The sequence below is a fragment of the Drosophila melanogaster genome, chromosome X (genome assembly GCF_000001215.4).
Source record: "Drosophila melanogaster chromosome X".
NCBI classification, from domain to species: domain Eukaryota; kingdom Metazoa; phylum Arthropoda; class Insecta; order Diptera; family Drosophilidae; genus Drosophila; species Drosophila melanogaster.
The window spans coordinates 8,353,453-8,372,407 of record NC_004354.4 but is presented as its reverse complement, the minus strand read 5'-3'; the positions used below and the strand labels follow the sequence as shown (position 1 = coordinate 8,372,407).

At 39.6% G+C, this 18,955-nt stretch overlaps 1 protein-coding gene across 2 annotated transcripts in view, besides 1 other annotated feature; it reads left to right on the top strand.

Annotated features, from left to right (window-relative positions):
* The first annotated feature begins 5,238 nt into the window (after positions 1–5,238).
* nAChRalpha3 (nicotinic Acetylcholine Receptor alpha3) overlaps positions 5,239–18,955 on the top strand; it is a 90,970-nt gene continuing 77,253 nt past the window's right edge. For both annotated transcript variants that reach the window (NM_001298086.1, NM_080340.4), the window contains exons 1-2: positions 5,239–5,604; positions 6,662–6,918. The gene's annotated coding sequence lies outside the window, so the exon portion shown is untranslated. The remainder of the gene's footprint in view (positions 5,605–6,661; positions 6,919–18,955) is intronic.
* Positions 7,173–7,503: a mobile genetic element.

Genomic DNA, 18,955 nt, shown 5'->3' with positions numbered 1-18,955 from the left:
ACTGCGTGCCAAGGGGCACTACACAGCGCTTAAAACCAGTGCAGTCTTAAACTAAGCGTATGTGACCCCCGAACTTTATGAAAGTGCATTAAACAGTAAGTTATTAAAGTGCATTAAAGTGCATTAAAGTGCATATAAGTTAATAAAGTGCTGTAAACAGAAAGTACTTTGCTATTGCTAGTTAACCGAAGACATCATAAGCACATGCTGATTTATGCTCGACTTAGGTACACTCATCACGTTGTTTTAGTGTTTTTCTTTCAGTGCATATGTATGTATGTATGTTATGTATGTATGTATGTATGTATGTATGTATGTATATGTGTGCAGGACTCGAGCTGAGTCTGATGCTGAGGCTGCGGCTGACAGGAGCTGAACTGAACTCGAGTCGCCGTAGTTGGCAGACAGCTGCGACAGCCACGAGCTCTACGCCCGAGACCAAAATGTGCCAAATTGAGATAAAGAACCATTGAGAATTTAGTTGCAGCACAACTCGACGGTTCACGGTCCGTCCGCCGGGGGGCGCTGTTGCAGCAGCGTAGCGGTTCAAAAGTCCAGAAAATGTGTTAATTGCAATCGTTTTTTCGATTTGATGGAACTTCATCTGTGTAAGCTCTTTTTTTTTATTATACATTAAAAACTCTTTAAAAACTGAGGCATTACATTTAATTTTTATAAAATCATAAAAGCAAAGCTGACTAAAAGTAGGTTGATTGACCAGCAAAATTATGTACTAAAATATGCATAAATTTTTTTTTACCCACAACATAATGTACTGCTGACATGCACTAATTTATTATTATAAAGACACCGAAAGTTGAGTAAAATTCTAAGGAATTTTATTTAAAGTAACCCAGAAAGCTCCTGTCGACTGGCCATAAACACATACTACAATATTTTGAGCCATTGTCCTGCCATCAGAGAATGTCCTGTCCTGCCATGCAGTGTGCAAAGTCCATAGGTGAATCCGCCGGGAAGCGGATGATTGAGCGACCATTAGTGATCATTACACGAGCGGTGGCAGCCGGAGTCCTTTTCGAACGGCAGGAGGACACAACAATGGCCTTTGTTGGATGCCACCAAAAATTATTATTTGCGTGTGTGTGTGTGTGTGTGAGCACGGCGCTCCGTTGTCCTTTTGTTCGTGTGTCTGCGGTTTGTCTAACAAGGCGCAGGGCGCAAGGCCATATTGTTTTCAAAAAACAATAACAGCTGGCGCTGAAAAAGGACAGCGGAGCCGTGAGGAGCCAAGAGGAGGAGGGATGCGCCGAGTTGGCAGGACAATGAGCGACGTTCGGCGAGGAGTCGACAACAATTAAATTAAATAAACTTGCTTCAAATGTTATGTAAATGCAGCGCTCGACTCGCTAATTGAGTCGTCGTTGTTCTCATTATCCTTCGTCCTGCGTTTGCCTTTTATACGCTCTCAGCTGAATGAAAGGCATAGTGCTACCTTATAATCCCATTTATGGTAAACAAAAAACAAAAAAATACAACTTTCTTGTAATTTTGCAAAATCTAATGGTTTTCATTGCGTTCTTTGTTGGTATGAAAGGCTTTTTATTTGCGTTACAATCGCTTTGGAAGTAATTTAAGTAAGGCAATTACCTAAGGAAATATTCAAATGATTTATCTTGATTGTTAATATAGGCCTCACTTTTTTAAAGGGTATTTTATTTTGAGACTGTCAACACGATGAAGCGAACTGCCACCTTTTATCCTTTTCGGCATTCTTTGGCTGTTGTGGGTGGCTATTAATGATGGATGAACTTAATTTTTATTGCGCGACCTTGAAAAAACAAAGAACAAAAAACAAAAAAAAAAACCAAGCCGAAAGCATCGAGCGACCCAAGTTATTAAACGGGAAATATCAATCAGCATTTTACACTAGACTGCCGACGGATGTGTCAGGAAAAAGGATGAAGGACGAAGGACGAAGGATATGGGACGTAGAATGAGGCTTCGGTTTTCCCTTATCCCTGTCGAGGCATTAAAACAAAACATTTTAATTAATTGAGGCGGAAAATGCTTCAGCTGCTGGGGCTTCTGATGGCATTCTGGTTGGGCTTTCCCATTTCTGCTTAATGCCAGTTGCATGTTGTCAACTCAGGAAGCCCCACCAGAAATTGTGGAAAGATCGAAAGGGTTGTGGCAGCCCGGGTTTTTGGGTTATTTGGGCATTTGACGCAAAGTTGGCTTCTTGATGACGGCGAGCAGTGTTGGGACTACTGATTTGCCTCACTTTGTTCGCTTAATGGCTCAATGATGTGCGGCAGGTTCATTGAAATAAGTGCCCAAGTATGTGTTGCATGTTACATGCCACCCCGCCCCCTTACTCTGGCATCTTTTTTGCGGTTTCGCGCCATTGAAACGGGGAAATGATGAAAAGGCCGCGTTATTAAAGGGTTATTCAAGCGGCATGTCGGCTGAATAATCCTTATAAGCGCAAGGAATTAAGCTGATTCACATGGAATCATCGAACGTTTCAATTGAAAAGTAGTCAAAAAGTGATAAGGATTGTACATATTGGTAATTAGGAGTACAAAACGGTAATCAATTAAGTTGTGATACCAATCAAGTGGTCTAATGATATTTTTGAAAAATCTTTGTTGCTCTGATTTATGAAATAATCAGTATTTTAAACATATAATTCGAAATAATGGCCCAAATATGGAATGTCATACCTCGTTGAGTTTGTTTCTTAAATCCCAATCGATTTGCATCCAAATTTGGGAAATCTAGGTTTTTTCAATTTTTTGCAAATTTTGATGATGTTACCCCTTACAAAAAATGCGAAAATTTGGCAAAAAATTAATTTTTCAAAGTCCTTCCAAAAGTGATAGGGATGGTTAGTATTGGTAATTAGGAGCACAAAACTGTTATTATTTTGGTTGTGTGGCCATTTTTAGTCAAGTTATACCCAAAAAACCCATATTAAATATTGAACTTTTGTCTAAAAATCGTTTTCCTGATTTTTTGTAAAATAAATAATCGGTAATTTTAGCACAGCATTTTAAATAATGGTCCAAATATGGAATGTCATACCTCGTTGAGTTTGTTTCTTAAATCCCAATCGATCTGGATTTAAATTTGGGAAATTTAATTTTATGCCATTTTTGGCAAATTAGTATCCCTTTCAAAAAATGCAAAAATTCATCTTAAAATGAATTTTCCTAAATGCGTTAAAAAGTTATAGGGTTCGTTAGCATTGGTAATTAGCTGCTCAAAACAGTTATTTTTTCATCTATTTGATCATTATGTCCAAAGTTATGATAAAAATACGCATAGAAATTATTTCAATTTTTGTCAAAAGCCTTCTTCAAGTCTTTAGCGGTATGAGTAACTTTGGTAGTTGTTTGATTTGTATAAATAAATGTAAACCTTTTAGGTAGTATTAATTAAATGACAGGTAAACTGGAAATGCAATTAGATGAAGTGAAAACTACAAGCCCGTAATGAAGTCAACCAGAGCTCTTAGGAAGATATCCTTTGGCCACATAAGTAGGTATTCCCTTGCTTGTGTCAGGCTAAAAACATTGTCAGTCATCGTTAGCTTTAGTTTCCAGTTGTTGGTCCGCCTCACATTACTGGCCATTACACTGCAACACATTTCTAACCTTCCGAATTTGGAGTACAGAGTTGCAGGTCCAGGGCAAGACCCAACCCAAAACGAATCCATCGACCAGCCCCAATCCCAATCCCAATCCCAATCCCAAACCGAAACCGAGAACCAGATCCAGACCAAGATAATGCAGAGTGCAACACAAAAAGCATCAATTTGCATGCAGTCTAACCACCAGCAGCAACCGACAGTCGACACTCGCCAATGTCCAGTGTTTTCGCACCTACACTGAGAAAAACGTTTGGAATGTAATAAGTGCGCTTAAAAGTATTATTTATTCAACTTTGACTTTAACTTATTTATAAAATTTGCTATTAATGAACCAATGTTATGAATATAATATAAAGTACTTGATTAGCAGCAATTTCTCGCAGTGTTTGACCACATCTATATGTGGTCATCTCAGTGGCCCCTCGACAGCATTTTGTTGGTGGTGCAACCAACAGCTTGGTGGGTGGGTGCTTCATCACAATTCATTCAGCTTGAATTCTGAATACGTAGCTCGACACCGACACCGTCGACGTCACCGAATCTGAATCCGTATCCGAATCCGGATCCAAATCCGTGGATGTGTCCGCATCCGGGTGCAAGTATGGCGCTCTCTTTCATTAACCTTTCTGGCATCCAACATAATTCAATTTGGCCTCAAGTCGAGCGTTCCGCACTCGCAGCAGTACGTACATATGTACATATGTATGTATGTATGTGTGTATGCCAGGAGCCACCGTTCCGTATCCAACATCCAGCATCCACCATTCTCCATCCTCCATCCTCCATTCAGCATCCTGCTCATTTGCATTAATGCCATGCACGTGTGCAATGCAGGACGAAGGACGAAGGACCCTCGACTGCAGACTTCAGACTGCAAACTGCACATGGCGCACTGCCTCGAAATTTTCATAAATAAATTGATTTGCTCCAGCTGGCATAATTGTGGCTAACTGCGGTTAGCATTAATGACTGTCAATTGCCACTTACCTTATTGGCTGAAATAGATGCGTAAACTTCACTCAGCAGATGCTTACCAAAGCATAACGGTTTAATTAGAAAGTTCATCGGCAAATTTCCTCCTCAATTGCAGTAAAGCAATTTGAATGGAATGCGTCAATATTCTATCATTTCTTTTAATGGACAACCAAGTAAATAAATAAATATTCAAAAATAAAAATGTCTTAAGTGCTGTACAAATTTTAGAACTAAAACGGAATAACAAAGATTTCTTAATACATATGCATTTGGCTAAATTTGCAATCAGCAGTAATAATTTTGACAAATTTCGAATAGAGCTCCGTTACCCCTTCCCGCTGCACATTACGCATCCGCAACGTTGGCCGGCTGGCATTGAAAAACTGCATTCTGCATTCGACCAAAAGCATAAAAAAAAGGAGTCACACAGTGCTGCGCATGCCAGGGAAATTTTAACAGAACGGGATATTTCTGTGCCGCAGCAAGCGCCTAACAGTAACAGTGGCTTCCACACAGTGCGAGCCACAGCAGCAGAGCAGAACAACAGTAGCGCAGCAGAAGTAACAGAACCTAACGGAACGTAACAGAACAGCATCCGTTGGCAGAATGCGTGGCTGATCAAAAACAGTATGAAACAGGACTCAGCGCTGACGGCACGCGTTTCGCTTCGAGAGAGAGAGAGAGTTACCCGAAAAATAACCAAGCAAGCAGCACAAAAAACGCGCTAAAGTCGCCAATTGTTGTTGTTGTCGTCGAAAGTCGAAAGTCGGTTGTCGCTTGTCTCGTTGTTTCCCGTTGTTTCTCGTTGATTGTCGTTGTTGTTGTCGCCGCCGTCGTCGTCGGTTGTTGTCGTATTGTTGTTGTTGCTGGCTCTCTGTTTTTTTTTGCGTTATTTTGTTGTTGCCGTCGTCCCGCCGCCTCCGCCTTCGCCGCCCCGCCCCCTTTTCGTCTGACTGTCTGCGTGTGAGCGTGTGTTGGTGTGTTGTGTCTGTGTCGCGCATGTGACCGCCTCAGCTGTAGGTTTACCGTTATTTTTTTTTTGCATTCTCCACTTTGTTGTTTATAATTATTTATAATGCTAGCTTTACCGTTTGAATCCACTTTCTTGTGCCAGGCAATCAGGGAAGAGAAAAAAAAAAAAACAAATAATAATATATAGCCGCGATAAACAAAACAGAACAGCTGGGCAAACGGGCTGCGAGTTTGTGGGGTTAACAAATTTTTAGTTGCAACTTTGTCGCTTTTGGCGGATAAAACAGCGCCCGAAACGCGGGCAAAACGCGCACAAAACGCTTACATAAGTTGGCCATTTGTAAGCGCAACTGTGTGTGTGTGTGTGTGCGTGTGTTGCTATTTTAAGGCTAGAAAATTACCTAACCCAAATGCTTAATAAAAGTAAATGAAATTTTTGTTGGAAAACGTCACACTTCGAGAAAGACAAAAACCCGAAAAAAAGCGCGCGACTTCTTGGTGAAATAAAGAAAGAAAAAGGAGAAATGGTTTAAAAATAAGAAAATGGGGTGGAAGAAAAAAAAAAACGAAAGAAAAAGAAGGGGGCAAAGAAAACCGAAATTGTTACACGGTCATTGCGGAGGTCGCGCCAAACTAAAAGAGAGATTTTATTTGCGAGCTGCCAAGGCAAAACACAGCCAAGGGGAATTAGAAATCAATTGACATGCAATGTTTCGTAATAATAAATTGAAAAGGGGAATTCCCGTCAAAAGTTACAACTTGTTGATTGCCAGCAAAAGCGTCGTGGTTATTATTTTTTTTTTTACGAAACGTGACAATGCCAGATATGGTCTTAACTATTTATCAATGATTTGTGGTTATGCGAAAGTTTTGGCAACGAGCAGAGATTTGTAATTAAAGTTCTTAGTTGAGGCAGAAAGGCTTAAGTCGAGCTTGATTTATTAACAATTTAGTTAAAGGCATTTGTTCCATATTTTACTATGCTTTTCGTTTATTTTTCTTTTAAGTTCAGCTGAGAGCGAGACCAACCCACAACTTCTTTTTTTTGCTCTTTTTTTTAATGTTCCAAAACCAAACGAATTCAATAAAAATAAAACCAAGGCTGAAACTTCAAAACAAATATTGGAAAATTCCGAATAAAAAAAGGTGTGCCAGTTAGCCGAAGGAACCGAATGCAGATTGAAAGCTAAAGTTCGAGGAAGCCAACAGGAACCAAAACAAGGAAGCGAGCCCCTGTCCGTGCGAAGGACCTCCTGGGTCTGTGTGCGTGTGTGCGTGTGTGGGTGCGGCGACACCACTACCACTACCGCTATCACTACCACTATAGCAGCATCGGGCGAAATACTTTTTGTGCCAAGGTAAGATTAGCATTAGGATCAAAGTTAATGTCTTGTTTCTTGGGCTAGGCAAATATGCGCCTTTTGCAACGAGGCAGCCAAATGTGGGCTAAGCCACGTTGCAAAGAGTTGAAAAAGGGGATAAAAACATATGTGTAGATTTCTAAATATGCATACTATAAATATTTAAGATCGGGATAGGTCAGTTCAACTATTCAGTGCCATTATTACATTATTTTCTATCGATTATTGATCCCAGAGAATCAATTAAACAATTTTTTTTTTTTTTTTACTATATATTTATTTATTTAGAAGCGATGAATCAATACAATGCAATAACAGTAACATAACAGCGCAATTAACATATAAAAGATAAAACCAAACCTCTCACTAATCATGTGAGGACTTACAACTTTGTCTCATATTTCGAGGGGGTCTTTAGGGTTGTCCAAGTGTTTTGGCGAAACCCTTCCTTTTTAATCTCCTTAGAGGCCTAGCAGGGAGTAAGCGTCTAGCAAGTATACTGTGGTGTCGTCTTAGTCTATCACTATATCTGCTGGTGTGCCTGGAGATCTGCTCTTCCACTGTATGAAGATTCAGATCACGAAAAATTAAACAATGCATTTAGAGTACAAGTGTAGTGTTTGTAATCATCAACTACCTTTCTTTTGAACACGTATCATTTCAATTCAATCCTCATACAAAACAACTAAAATGAATATTTTCTTCGAAAACAATGACCACGCCCAGGCTTTTCAATTGAATTAGCCCACACGTAGCGTTTATTCCTATTTTATGGGAAAACTTTTAAGAATTGCCCCTGTGCGTATGCAATAGAAAATATTTAAAATGTTTGCCAAACAATTTTGAGCGATTACGAAATGTGCGTGTGCGTGTGAGTGTGTGTGTGTGTGTTGGTGTTTGTGCGAGGCAAAATAAGTGTCGGTGTGTGCGTGTTTACGCGCTTGTGTGTGACATGAATGGCTCCAGTGGGAGTGGAAATGCCATTGTTGCTGTTGTTATTGCTACACTAACAAAAATTAGCTGCTCTTCAAAGCGAATTCGTTTTCAAGTTAATGGTTAATAATATTCGAACAGTATAAATTAAAGAATAGTGTTGAATCGCAATGAGCTATGGTTCTACCCTTTGTTGTTATTTTCATGATAAATACATTTTGAAATATCTAAACAATCGTTTACCCTGCATTCCTGCTGCTGTTGTGGCCAAAACAGCGAATGCGCCTATATTTATTCATTTCAGCCAGTTTGTTGCTATTGTTCGCCATTCGGCGTTCTACATCCGCCACTCTTCGCCATGAAATCTCTGAAATATCTGAATTCTCCATTCTACATTTGCCACTCCGACCATCTTCAATCTACATTCGGGGCTTTTAATTAAATGCAACAACAATAACAACGATGGCAATGCCAAACGGAATCAAACAAAAGCCATTCGCACACTAAAACATGGTGTCGTGGGAAAAGCGAGGGAAAATCGGGTTAAATGCGGGGGAAAATGTCGAGCGAAAATGCGGATGATTGGCAGTGGGTGGAGAGGGGGGATGGTAAAAGTCAAGGGCCAAACGAAAGCTCCCGAACTGTGACCAACTAACAACAAATAGCGATTTGTGCATGGAAATTAAACGAACTGATTAAATGTTGAATTAGTGCCCGAATGCCAAAATCCAGCGCCACTTTTCGCACCCTTCATTTGACATGAAAACGAAAACGAAATTGATGTTTATTATTCGTTTGGTAAGATGGAAAAGCCGAGCGAAAAGTAATTAAGCCAAGTTTACTTAAGTGAGTGAAGTGTTCTTTCGCAGCTCTTTGCCTTTGTGGGTTTTTTTTTTGGTTAGCAGTGAATGAAGGCGCAACGATTTTATCTCTTTAAATAATAATAATCATAAGTTAACAAGTCATACCAAAATACTTGCTACTACGCATTAATGCGTTAAAATAAGAATCATATTTTATATAGACTCAATTTTATTGAGCATTGCTTACGATTGCCTAGCACTAAATGAGCCGGACTTTGTTTTATTGAATACATTCCGGTGTTCTAATCAACTGAGATGCATTGCGATCTATGTATTTTCAATGCTGGTCCAACTGCATTAGCCAGTTGACTTTTGTGCTATGGCCATTCCTTTTCCATATCGAGGGCAATCGTGGCGCTACAGGACTACAGAAATGCAGAAATACAGATATGCAGAAATTGGCTAATACAGTGTCGGCCAGCAGATGACCCACTTGGGGCTGTGCTCTTCTGGCGTTGACTGTTTTGCATTTAAATCGTTTTAATTGTTGCCGAAAAACAAGCGAATGTGTGTCGGTGTCTGTGTTTCTCTGTGCAGAATGAATGAATGAATGAATGAATGAATGAGTGAATGAATGAATGAATGAACTTAGCATTTAGAATGTGGCTCTCGTTTCGCCATTGTTATGGTTTTCGGTCCGAGTTTCAGCACAATGGGGCGTATGAGCAACGTGGATGGGGGTGGATTCGATGGCCACGTTGCTCATACGCCCCATTGTGTCAGGCGAATAAAATGTTAACATGGAAAAAATCGTTGTGGCCCCGGCCAAATGAAGAGATTATTGAAATGGCCAAGAGCAGGACCCTTCCTGACAACTCGCTGAAAATTTTGTGCTCAAAACAAAGCCCAAGGGTGGCCTAGAAATGCCAAAAGGCCAGGCTATCAAACGTAGGCAAAAAACACTGGCGCAAAAATTAGCAAAATAGTAATCAATGCAATCAATGGCAATTACATTTTTGCTTAATTAAATATATAACATCCAGTAAGTGCAGACATTTTCACTTGCACACACATTTGGTATTTAAGCTGATTTAATCAGAGAGAATTCCTCACTTAACTTAATTAATTAATTTAATCAAAAAGCCAGTCGTTTACATTCTACATTTGTCACAAACAAAATACAATAACATTATTAATCTACTTTCATTTATACTATGTATGCAATCTGCAATCCGCTGTGCTTTCCTCTTTGAATTGAAAGACAATTGACATCGCATTTTCGCTCAGTGTGGCGACCTGGGCGAGTGGTCTAATGTCCTTCTTCTTCTTGTTCTTCTTCGGCCCGCTCCTTGTGCTATCTCCATCTCACCGCTATCCTTGTCGTCCTTGTCGTTTGCCTCGTTGCTTTTTATGGCCCATGTCAAACATTGCAAATCAGTTTAAACTAACAAGCGCCACTTGGATCTGGATCCGGATCCGGGGATCTGGCTGTGGGCGTGGCCCTGTTTTGTCTGCATTGCAGCTGGCGCCTTTCGAAGCGCAAAAAGGATTAAAAAAGAAACAAGCGAACGAACGAACGAACAAACGAACGGGAAATATACACAGGACGACAACTTTAAATTGTAGACAAATTTTTTAAGTGCCTCAGTCCTTTTATTTTTTATATTTTGTATTGCTCCCCTTTGTGCGGCGGTCAATTTAAGGATCTGAATTATTGAGCGCGAAACTGAAACTTACACACACACACACACACACAAAAGCACATCACGAATACAGGTGCACCGGTTTTCCTCGCTCACACACACAATTAACCAATTAGCACTTTTTCGCTTGTTTCTTGCTTCCTGGCGCCGGCCATTTTATGATTTTTTATTACCGCTTTATTGTTGTTTGTTGTAAACAAAAATTTTTGTTTGCTCATAAAAAAAAACAATTTTTAATTGCTGCCGCACAAAACAATGCAAAAAACAGCAACAACAGCAACAAAAAAAAAAAAAAAATAGAAATAAAACGTGGCAAAAGTAAAAGGAGCGAAGTGAAAAATGTGTGAAAACTGTGAAAAACTGTGCGATGGCAAAACAAAGAGTGGCTGGCTAATAAAAATAAATATGAATGCCTAGAAGGAGAGATAAGGAGTGAGGGGCAGGAGGCCTATTTGTGGCGCCAATTAGCTTACAGCGAGGGTCCATTCAGCAGTTTTCCGATTAGATTCTAAATAACTTTTCCCAGGAACTTTAATAGCTGTCTTTATATTTGTATTTGATGAGCTAATATTTGTTTACTTTTCGCATATCTGTGCTATTAGTTTATATTGTACCATTTAAATATTATATATTTTTTAATTTATCTCTTACTTGAAACTTTTCCATCGACCCTGGCAGCTGTGCCCTTGTCCTTCTTCCGTTCGTCCTGCTTTTCCCACTCCTCCTGCTTCTTCCTGCTCAAATTTCGCACTTTCCGTGCGGTTTTCAATGTGTTTTCCTCATTTTACTCTCCTGCTGGTTGGGGGAAGAATTTTCCCCACCATTCCCTTCTCTTTCATTTTTTGTTTTTTTTTTTTTTGTTGGCCTACCACAGTCAACGCACAAAATGCGTAAAATAAAAAATTATAATAAATATATATAAATTCATTTTTTTGTTACTTCCTGCCTGGCTGCTGGCACCCATCCCAACCCCTCCCCCTCCCCACTCATTCGCTAGCATTTTCACTTCCCTTTTGCTGCTTCGTTGGCCGTTTTTCCTGATTCGCGTAAACTTTTTAATAGCACTGAAAATTCCTCGAAAAAAGCCGCAGGAAGCATTTTGAGATTTGCGATGATGACGATGGTTCCCTTAGTCTTTGTATGTGTGTGAGTGGCTGCGTGTGTGTGTGTGTGTGTGTGCGGGACGTGCGTGTGTATTTTCTTCATTTTTTAAGGGGAAAATTTTAAATAATAAGCTTGGCGCATTTTCCACTTGCGTAAGTTGCTTCTTTTTGCAAAAACGCAAAAAAAAAAAGTCGAGAAGAACCCATTGAAAAAGCTAATTTAACTCAACGGATTAAGTATTTTTATGGTACAGAGATTTTACATGATGAAAATTCGAAAATATCGGAGTAAGGCCCAAATGTTATTTCCTTATTGCGAAAATCCCCGTTTGAAAATTACAACAATTTTTATGTCTTAGTAAAAGCAATCAGAATTTCGTTGCTGGTTGCGCTTGAACTATTTGCAATGTATTTGATTTTAAATTAAATATATAAAACTGTTCAAATATTTGAACAACTGGCGCAAACATTTGCTCAGTTCACAAACTCAGAAAATATCCACAAATATTTGTGCATCTGTTTGTCACCGGTGTTTAATCAGTTTCTGTTCGAACATATATTTCTTAATTTGCTTTTTGGCTTTCGTCTTGATATTCCCTTGTTATTTGATTTTATTTGCTCTGCTTTTCTGCTTTTTGGACATTCATTTGTTTGTAAATTTGTCATTTTATCTGGCTGCGCACACACCACACACTCGCACACACACACACACACTATAGTTTCCCATTTGTCACCAGTGTCAGTGGCAGTGATTTTTCGGCTTTTTTGACTTCTATTTGTTTAATTTGGTTCCCAGCTAAATAGCGAAGATATGCAGTGAAAGACTGATGGTTGCCATAGGTTTATGGGTTGAAAATGAAACTTTAATTTAAATGCATTTATTAAATTATGCACATATCCGTTGTTGGACAGTTTAAAAATATACCTAATAGTCGGATATGCAAATACTTTTGTTGCATCAAAAGATTGTTTTATAGACACATTGTGTTCGCTGCATTTTTCGATCTGAGCGAGTGACAGCGCTCTCATGTATGTACACATATGCCACCCAATTTTCCACCCGATTTTCCGAACCATTTTGCCCGTCCACTTTTCCGAGCTGCGGCAAAAGTTAACAATGTGCCACACAATAAGGCGACTTTGTCGGCACTCTTTAGCCAACCAGCCCCGCCCCTCTTTTGGGCTGCCGCCCGCTTTCATTACCATTTCCTCTTCAATTACCAATGCAGTCAAATGCTCCGCCTTTTTTCCCTCCTCCTCCTCCTCTTTTTATTTTCCTTTTTTTTTTATGGTCAACAGAGTTGCACTAAAAAGTGTCGCTTCGTTTTTGGTCGCTTTTGAAGTGCATGTGTGCTCGGCTCTTTGACTTTGTTGTCTCCTCAACAGTTTATCCTCTCGAATGTTAATTGAGTTTTGTTCTAGCTGAAAAACATACGGGAAAAGTAAAGATTTACCCGTCATCGATTCAATCTGCCAGCTGTCGCTATCGAAAAAAGCGAAGAAAGATTAAGTAAAGCAAAGGGAAGGAAGGGGAAGGGGAAGGGGAAAGAAAGCCACGGGTAGTCATTTTCGCTCCAGGGGGGCATACGTTGCGTATACGCAACGTGAATGAAAACTGAAGAGATGAGATGAGGCGAGATGCGATGAGATGAGATGAATTGAGTTGAGTTGTGTTGAGCTAATGCCTGCCACTGACAACTGACGATTTATATAGGCTTGTTTGCGGGTAGCATATGTAAGATGCCACTGAGCTCCTTTAATGTGATAAAGGTTCATTTTCCCACCGCCACCTGGGGGGCAGGTGAAAAAATTGGCTGGGCGCATTTGCAACGTTCCGGTTATTTATTTATTCATTTACCAACAATTCCTGGACGATTTTTCAGCATGTAAATCAAACAGATGATGCACATTTTTAACCCATATTTGTTAGTTTATGTGTTTGCATTGTTTGTTATGCATGTATGTTAATTTTTTATAAAGTCAATTTGTGTGGCAGAGTCTATCAGAAAAAAGAAACTTTTTAACGCGCTGCTTAAATAATTTAAGTGATTTTGCAAACAAAAAATCATTTTTTCTATAGTTTTGGATATTGGCTGTGGTGTGTGCTTACGCTTACGACTTCCTGTCACTTTGTGAATAATTTGTTAGTTTAATCATAAGATTACACGTTCAAACAGAAAACTTGCTAAAAAAATTGACAGTTTTACCAAATGCGAGAATTAACTAATTTTTTTTTTACTTTCAAATGTACACATTAGAATTAGAATGAGTTGTGCACAAATTTGTCGATTAAACAAATTCGGCTCAGCCTCTTAAGACCCCGGAAAAAGGACAAAGGAAAGTGAAAGCAAACATTTGCACATCGACACAACAAAAGGAGCGAGGGAACTATGAAATATGCATAAGGATTGTGCCATTTACAGTCATTTGAATTTGAGTTCGTCGGAAAAGGATTTTCCTTGACACACACACACACACACACAGTCCAGTGTCCAGCGTCCAATGTCCAGGACAATTATTCAAAATGTATTTGCCAAGGATATTTACTAAGGATAAGCGACTGGCGCTGAGACGGTGCCCAAGACTAATGCGAGGAATCTCGGTTCGGATGAGACTAAGAAGCATATGCAAAAATGAATCCTTAGCATAACAAATGCGACCACTGGCCAAGGATTAAGCAGATACTAAGTATATGCATACAGCCGTGTTCAAGATAATAGACCTTTGCAAAGAAAAAAAGATACAATAACTGCAGATACAATATTACACACAAGAACTTACTTGCATATACTTGCCTAATTACTTCAAATATATTATTAAAATATAAATAGTAGAGGTTGTCTATACATTTTGCCTATTCTACGTGCCTGAATATAGGTGTCTCTTGGGGCTTTCGAAAACGGAATGAGTTTGGAGCATTTGGGGGAATGACTTTTGACTTTTCTTGCGACTATCCTTGAAAGCGAATCGCAGCCCGATGATTTGGTAGACAAAAGTGCGGCGAACAATGGCAACTCTCTCTCAGCCAGACATCTCAGCTCTTCCCAGATGCCCGGTTTTTTTTTGGCAACATTAATCGAAGCTGAAATGCTGAATGGCCTCCGCAAGGATGAGGCGATGGAAGGAAGGAAGTCGGGAAAGCGACCATGGTCAGGGATATGGGGAAAACGAGAAACGAGGTCAGCGGCTGGAACGAAGAAATGCACTGAAAAAATAGTGCACTAACTTGACCAGAAAGTACAAATGTGCACCCTAAAATGTTATTTTTAAGTTCAGCAAACTGATTTTCGGGAAAATGTTTAAAAAATTTCAAATTCAAAGATAGAATATTGAAAATTATGTATTTCATGAGGATTGTGAGGATTATGCTTTGTTTATTTTTCTCTGTGCCTAAAGCAAAGATGATGGTTTTTAGGAAGTCTTATGATTTATTTGCCTAAACAATTGATATGACTATTTTCTTTTCGACCTCGTCCTTTTGCACCGCCCATACATGCCATGTGGGTGGGGGCGTGGCCAAGACATGTTCTCGCAACTCTTTTTGAGCCGCAGCAGATGAAAATATGTAAATAGGATTTATGGCAAACTTTTAACAGGATTTTCCTGACATATCCCGGAACGGGCGCCAAAGGATGTTGAACCACGCACACAGATACACATGGAAAGACAAATAAACAAACACTCACACGCACACACACACACATACAGCCAAAGCTATCTGCAGTTGTAGACACATTTATCCAAGTGAGTGAGTCCTGCCCGTGTGCGTGTGAGTGATTGTGTTCAAGTGTGAGTGCGAGTGTATTTGCCTAAATGCGGGCCGAGGGGCAATCGAAGACTTTCGTATTTACTCATATGGTATATTAGCATTTTGCAATAAATGTAAATAATAACCTTTGATTAACATACTTTTGAATGCATATTGCATTCACTTAGTCATTTTCATCAAGTCAAATATCTTCGTTACTAAAATTACTAACATGCCAAGAATAACTTAAGGTTTCCTTTGAATGTTATATATTTCTGATATATTATTTTATATTTATTTGAATAGATTTGATGTGACCCTCGTTGACTCGATTCAATTGTGTTGTCTTAGGCTCTTCGCTTAACTGCTCGTCCAACATTCTACGCATCATCGCACCTCATCACTTACCCGTCTCCTCTTTTTTGGTCCACTCTACCCCTTTTCCCATATGTATGTGCACACCATATGTATGTATATATTTCTTAGCCATTCAGCCCACTTTAGAATCCGCACTCAACCTGTTTCTGTTTCAGCTTTTTTTTTCATATTTTTATTGTTTTTTTTTTGTGTGTGTGTGAAATTTGTTGTCTTATTTAGCTTGAGTTGCCATTCAAAATGTCTCCACTCAGCTTGTCTTTTTTTGTTTGTCATGTGAAAATTAAGCCGTCGTCTGGCTGAGTTTGCCCCATCCTTGGATGTAACTTGCTCTACACATCGTCATCATCAGCATCATAATCATTATCATTATCATTATCAGCATCCCTAAAAAGCCACTCACGAGGAACTTCTGTCGCATTGTTGTCCCGAATCTCTCATTGTTGTTGTTGTTACTGCCTTTGTTGCTGTTGTTGTTGTTGTTGTTGTTGTTTATATTCCTTCTCTCGGCTGTCGACTGTCGGCCGTGTTTTGGTATTTACGCTTTCAATAATTCATGCTTAAGGGATAATCAGGATATGCGTGTATGTAAATTTTGATAATGCCATTTTCGAATGCCAAAGGACATTCCATCCACTATCTCACTTGCACGCACGTCCTTCTCTCCGATTGCTGTGTGTTCCCAGAATTTTCACACCTTTTTCCTTTCCCTATTCGCATTCCTTTTTTTTTTTTTTGTTTTTGAACGCACCATTTGCTTGGAGGGGGCGGGGTGGTTTTTTCGCCCAGCCAAATGTTGTGTTGGAAAAAGCCAGGGATATTAGTTTTATTCTGGGATCAGCTGAATTGCCAGATTATACTGGTTAGTGTGGAAGAATCTCTGATTTATTAAGATGATATTCGATGGGGGTTTTGTTGTGGGGGAAAAGTTGGGCAGCACACGGTTGGTTGATTCAAACGCTCATTTTATGGGGCCAGAAATGTTGCAGGCATTTAAATTACGATTTGACTTGGAAGAGATTTCGGTAAAGTTTTCATATTTATTCGTATTTAATTCGCGTCCCATTTAATTGGGCAGCAAACATTGGTTTTCTGACTATTCCAAATGCCTTAAAATATTATTCAATTCATTCTAATTCCAATTATTGCATATCCTTTTGTGAAAGCACAGCTTTATTTCTCCAAGTGTGCATAGACAAAATACCAATTCACTAAAGTTTCAATCAATTGGCCACACAACTATAAAAGTGCTATTACATTTAGCCATAAATTATTTGGCCATTTTCCGACTTGGACCCTTTTTCGCAGGATAACCAACTCGTCCAGAGCCCCAATTACTCCATGTACATCTGGATTTATCTCTATCTTGCCGACTGGTTGTCGACACCATCCTGGCATCCTGGTCCTAGTAATTTAGTAAATCGAGCAAATGCCCCGAACAATGGTGGGTGGAAAATGTCTTGGGTGGAAAATGCCGCAGTTAGTCATTCGAGCTATTTACTCATTCATTTCATGCATTTATTCACACTGACTTTCACCGCTTTCCCCCATTTCCCAGGTGCGACTCATTTGCCGCTCACGCATTTCTCTTGTTGAATTTTGAAGCAACCCCACCTACTTTCACTTTCACTTTCGTTTTCTCCAGGGAAACTGTCAGCGCGCACCGAAAATGAAAAATGGTTTAAGACAAAAAAAAAAAAAAAACCAAAAGAATGGATAGAAAGGGAAGGAAAGCGAAACTCTTCCCTTTGACTGAGCGCCATTTATCCAGATCAAATTGCCAAGTTTTGTGGTGGCCATCCTTGGAAAATGCTGTATGCCACTACTGACCGAGCCAAACAAACCTAAATTTGCATGGAAAATCTGCAATTCGAGGGGGGTGGGAGGGGGTTGTCGCTTTCCAGCTGCTGCAACGTCGCTTTCAGTTGCAGTTGCAGATTTTCATATGCTGATAAATTAAAAGGAAAGTATGACAACAACAATAGCCGCTTGTGGTATCATCTGGGCGTGGCACGTTGCACCAAAATACGCTGTGTTTTCGATGAAAATTCCCCAGAAAAAAAATAACAAAAATCAAGCGCAAGGAATATACGCTTAGTGTTGAAATAATAAACGTACAGATATTAAAAAGCTAGTTTTATACAAACACGATCCACTATTCAATCGAATATGTATGTATATATTTAATTATTAAATTCTTTTAACACATAATTTGTGTTTCAAGGTGCATAAGTTCTTTAAGTGTATTCTAAAAAAAAAAATCAATTTAGTTTGGATTTTTATTTACTTTGGCATTGTGTCTTGCCTTCGTGCACCGTCGTTCAGGTGACACTAACAGGTGGACGGACATATATCACTCACGGTGCAACTGGCCACGCCCCCAGTGGCGCCCACCACCTTCTGTTGTCACATCTGCAGACATAAAAATGTATTGCATACTGCTCGACGCACACCTGGACACGCTTGCATTCCTTTGAGCAGGTGACCAAGTGATTGGGATTGGGATTGCGATTGCGAGATTGCGATGGGGATCGCTTTCAGGTTGGAACTCTCGGTCTGAAGATGCCATCGAATTGGATTCTCTTTGGCATTTCTGGTTTGCGCTTTATTGCATTTTGAAATTTTGTTAGCTAACTGAATCGGTTACAATGTATATGGTTTTGTTTGATTTATCCTCGGCATTTCCGCGTTTACCTCGCATTTTAAGTTTGCTTTGTAGCTAGTTGAACTTATGTTTTATGAAGTGATATCCTTTTTGGTACTACGACTATTGTTTGCTCTGTGTTTTTGCGCATTTGGTTGGTGACTCTGTTCTCAATTTCAGCAGAGCTGCCCCCGTTTTTCGAGTCTTTTTCCGTTATTTTTTTTTTTTTTTTTGTAGCCGACCCCCTTTTGCGCCGCCTTTGTGCGCTGATGCACGAAATTCCGAGGCATGTTTAGTGCAGTTTTCCCCTCTTTTGCCTGCAGTTTACTGCTTAACTGCACATATTTCAGCGTTTTTGCTATTATGCGTGTGTATGTGTGTGTGTGCCTTTGCGCGACAATAATTAAAATAGTTGCTGCCTATCGTCGCATTACGCATACGCCGCGTGTGGCACATCCCCCCCCCACCCTCCACAGCTTTGCCTATTTTCCGCCATTTTTTTTTGCCAGCAATACGTAATTCATAATGCGACAGCGACTTCCGCTTCTTGTCTCCCACCCACCAGGCACTTATGAATATTTCTGCACCCATCTACTTCCTGCTGCAGCCTTCTTTGTTGCACTATTGTTGTTGCCGGCTAAAAGCGCGCAATTTGCATAGTTGTAAGTTGCATGTTTGTTGTCATAAGTTTCTCGCTATTCTATGTTTTTTATCCACACCCATAC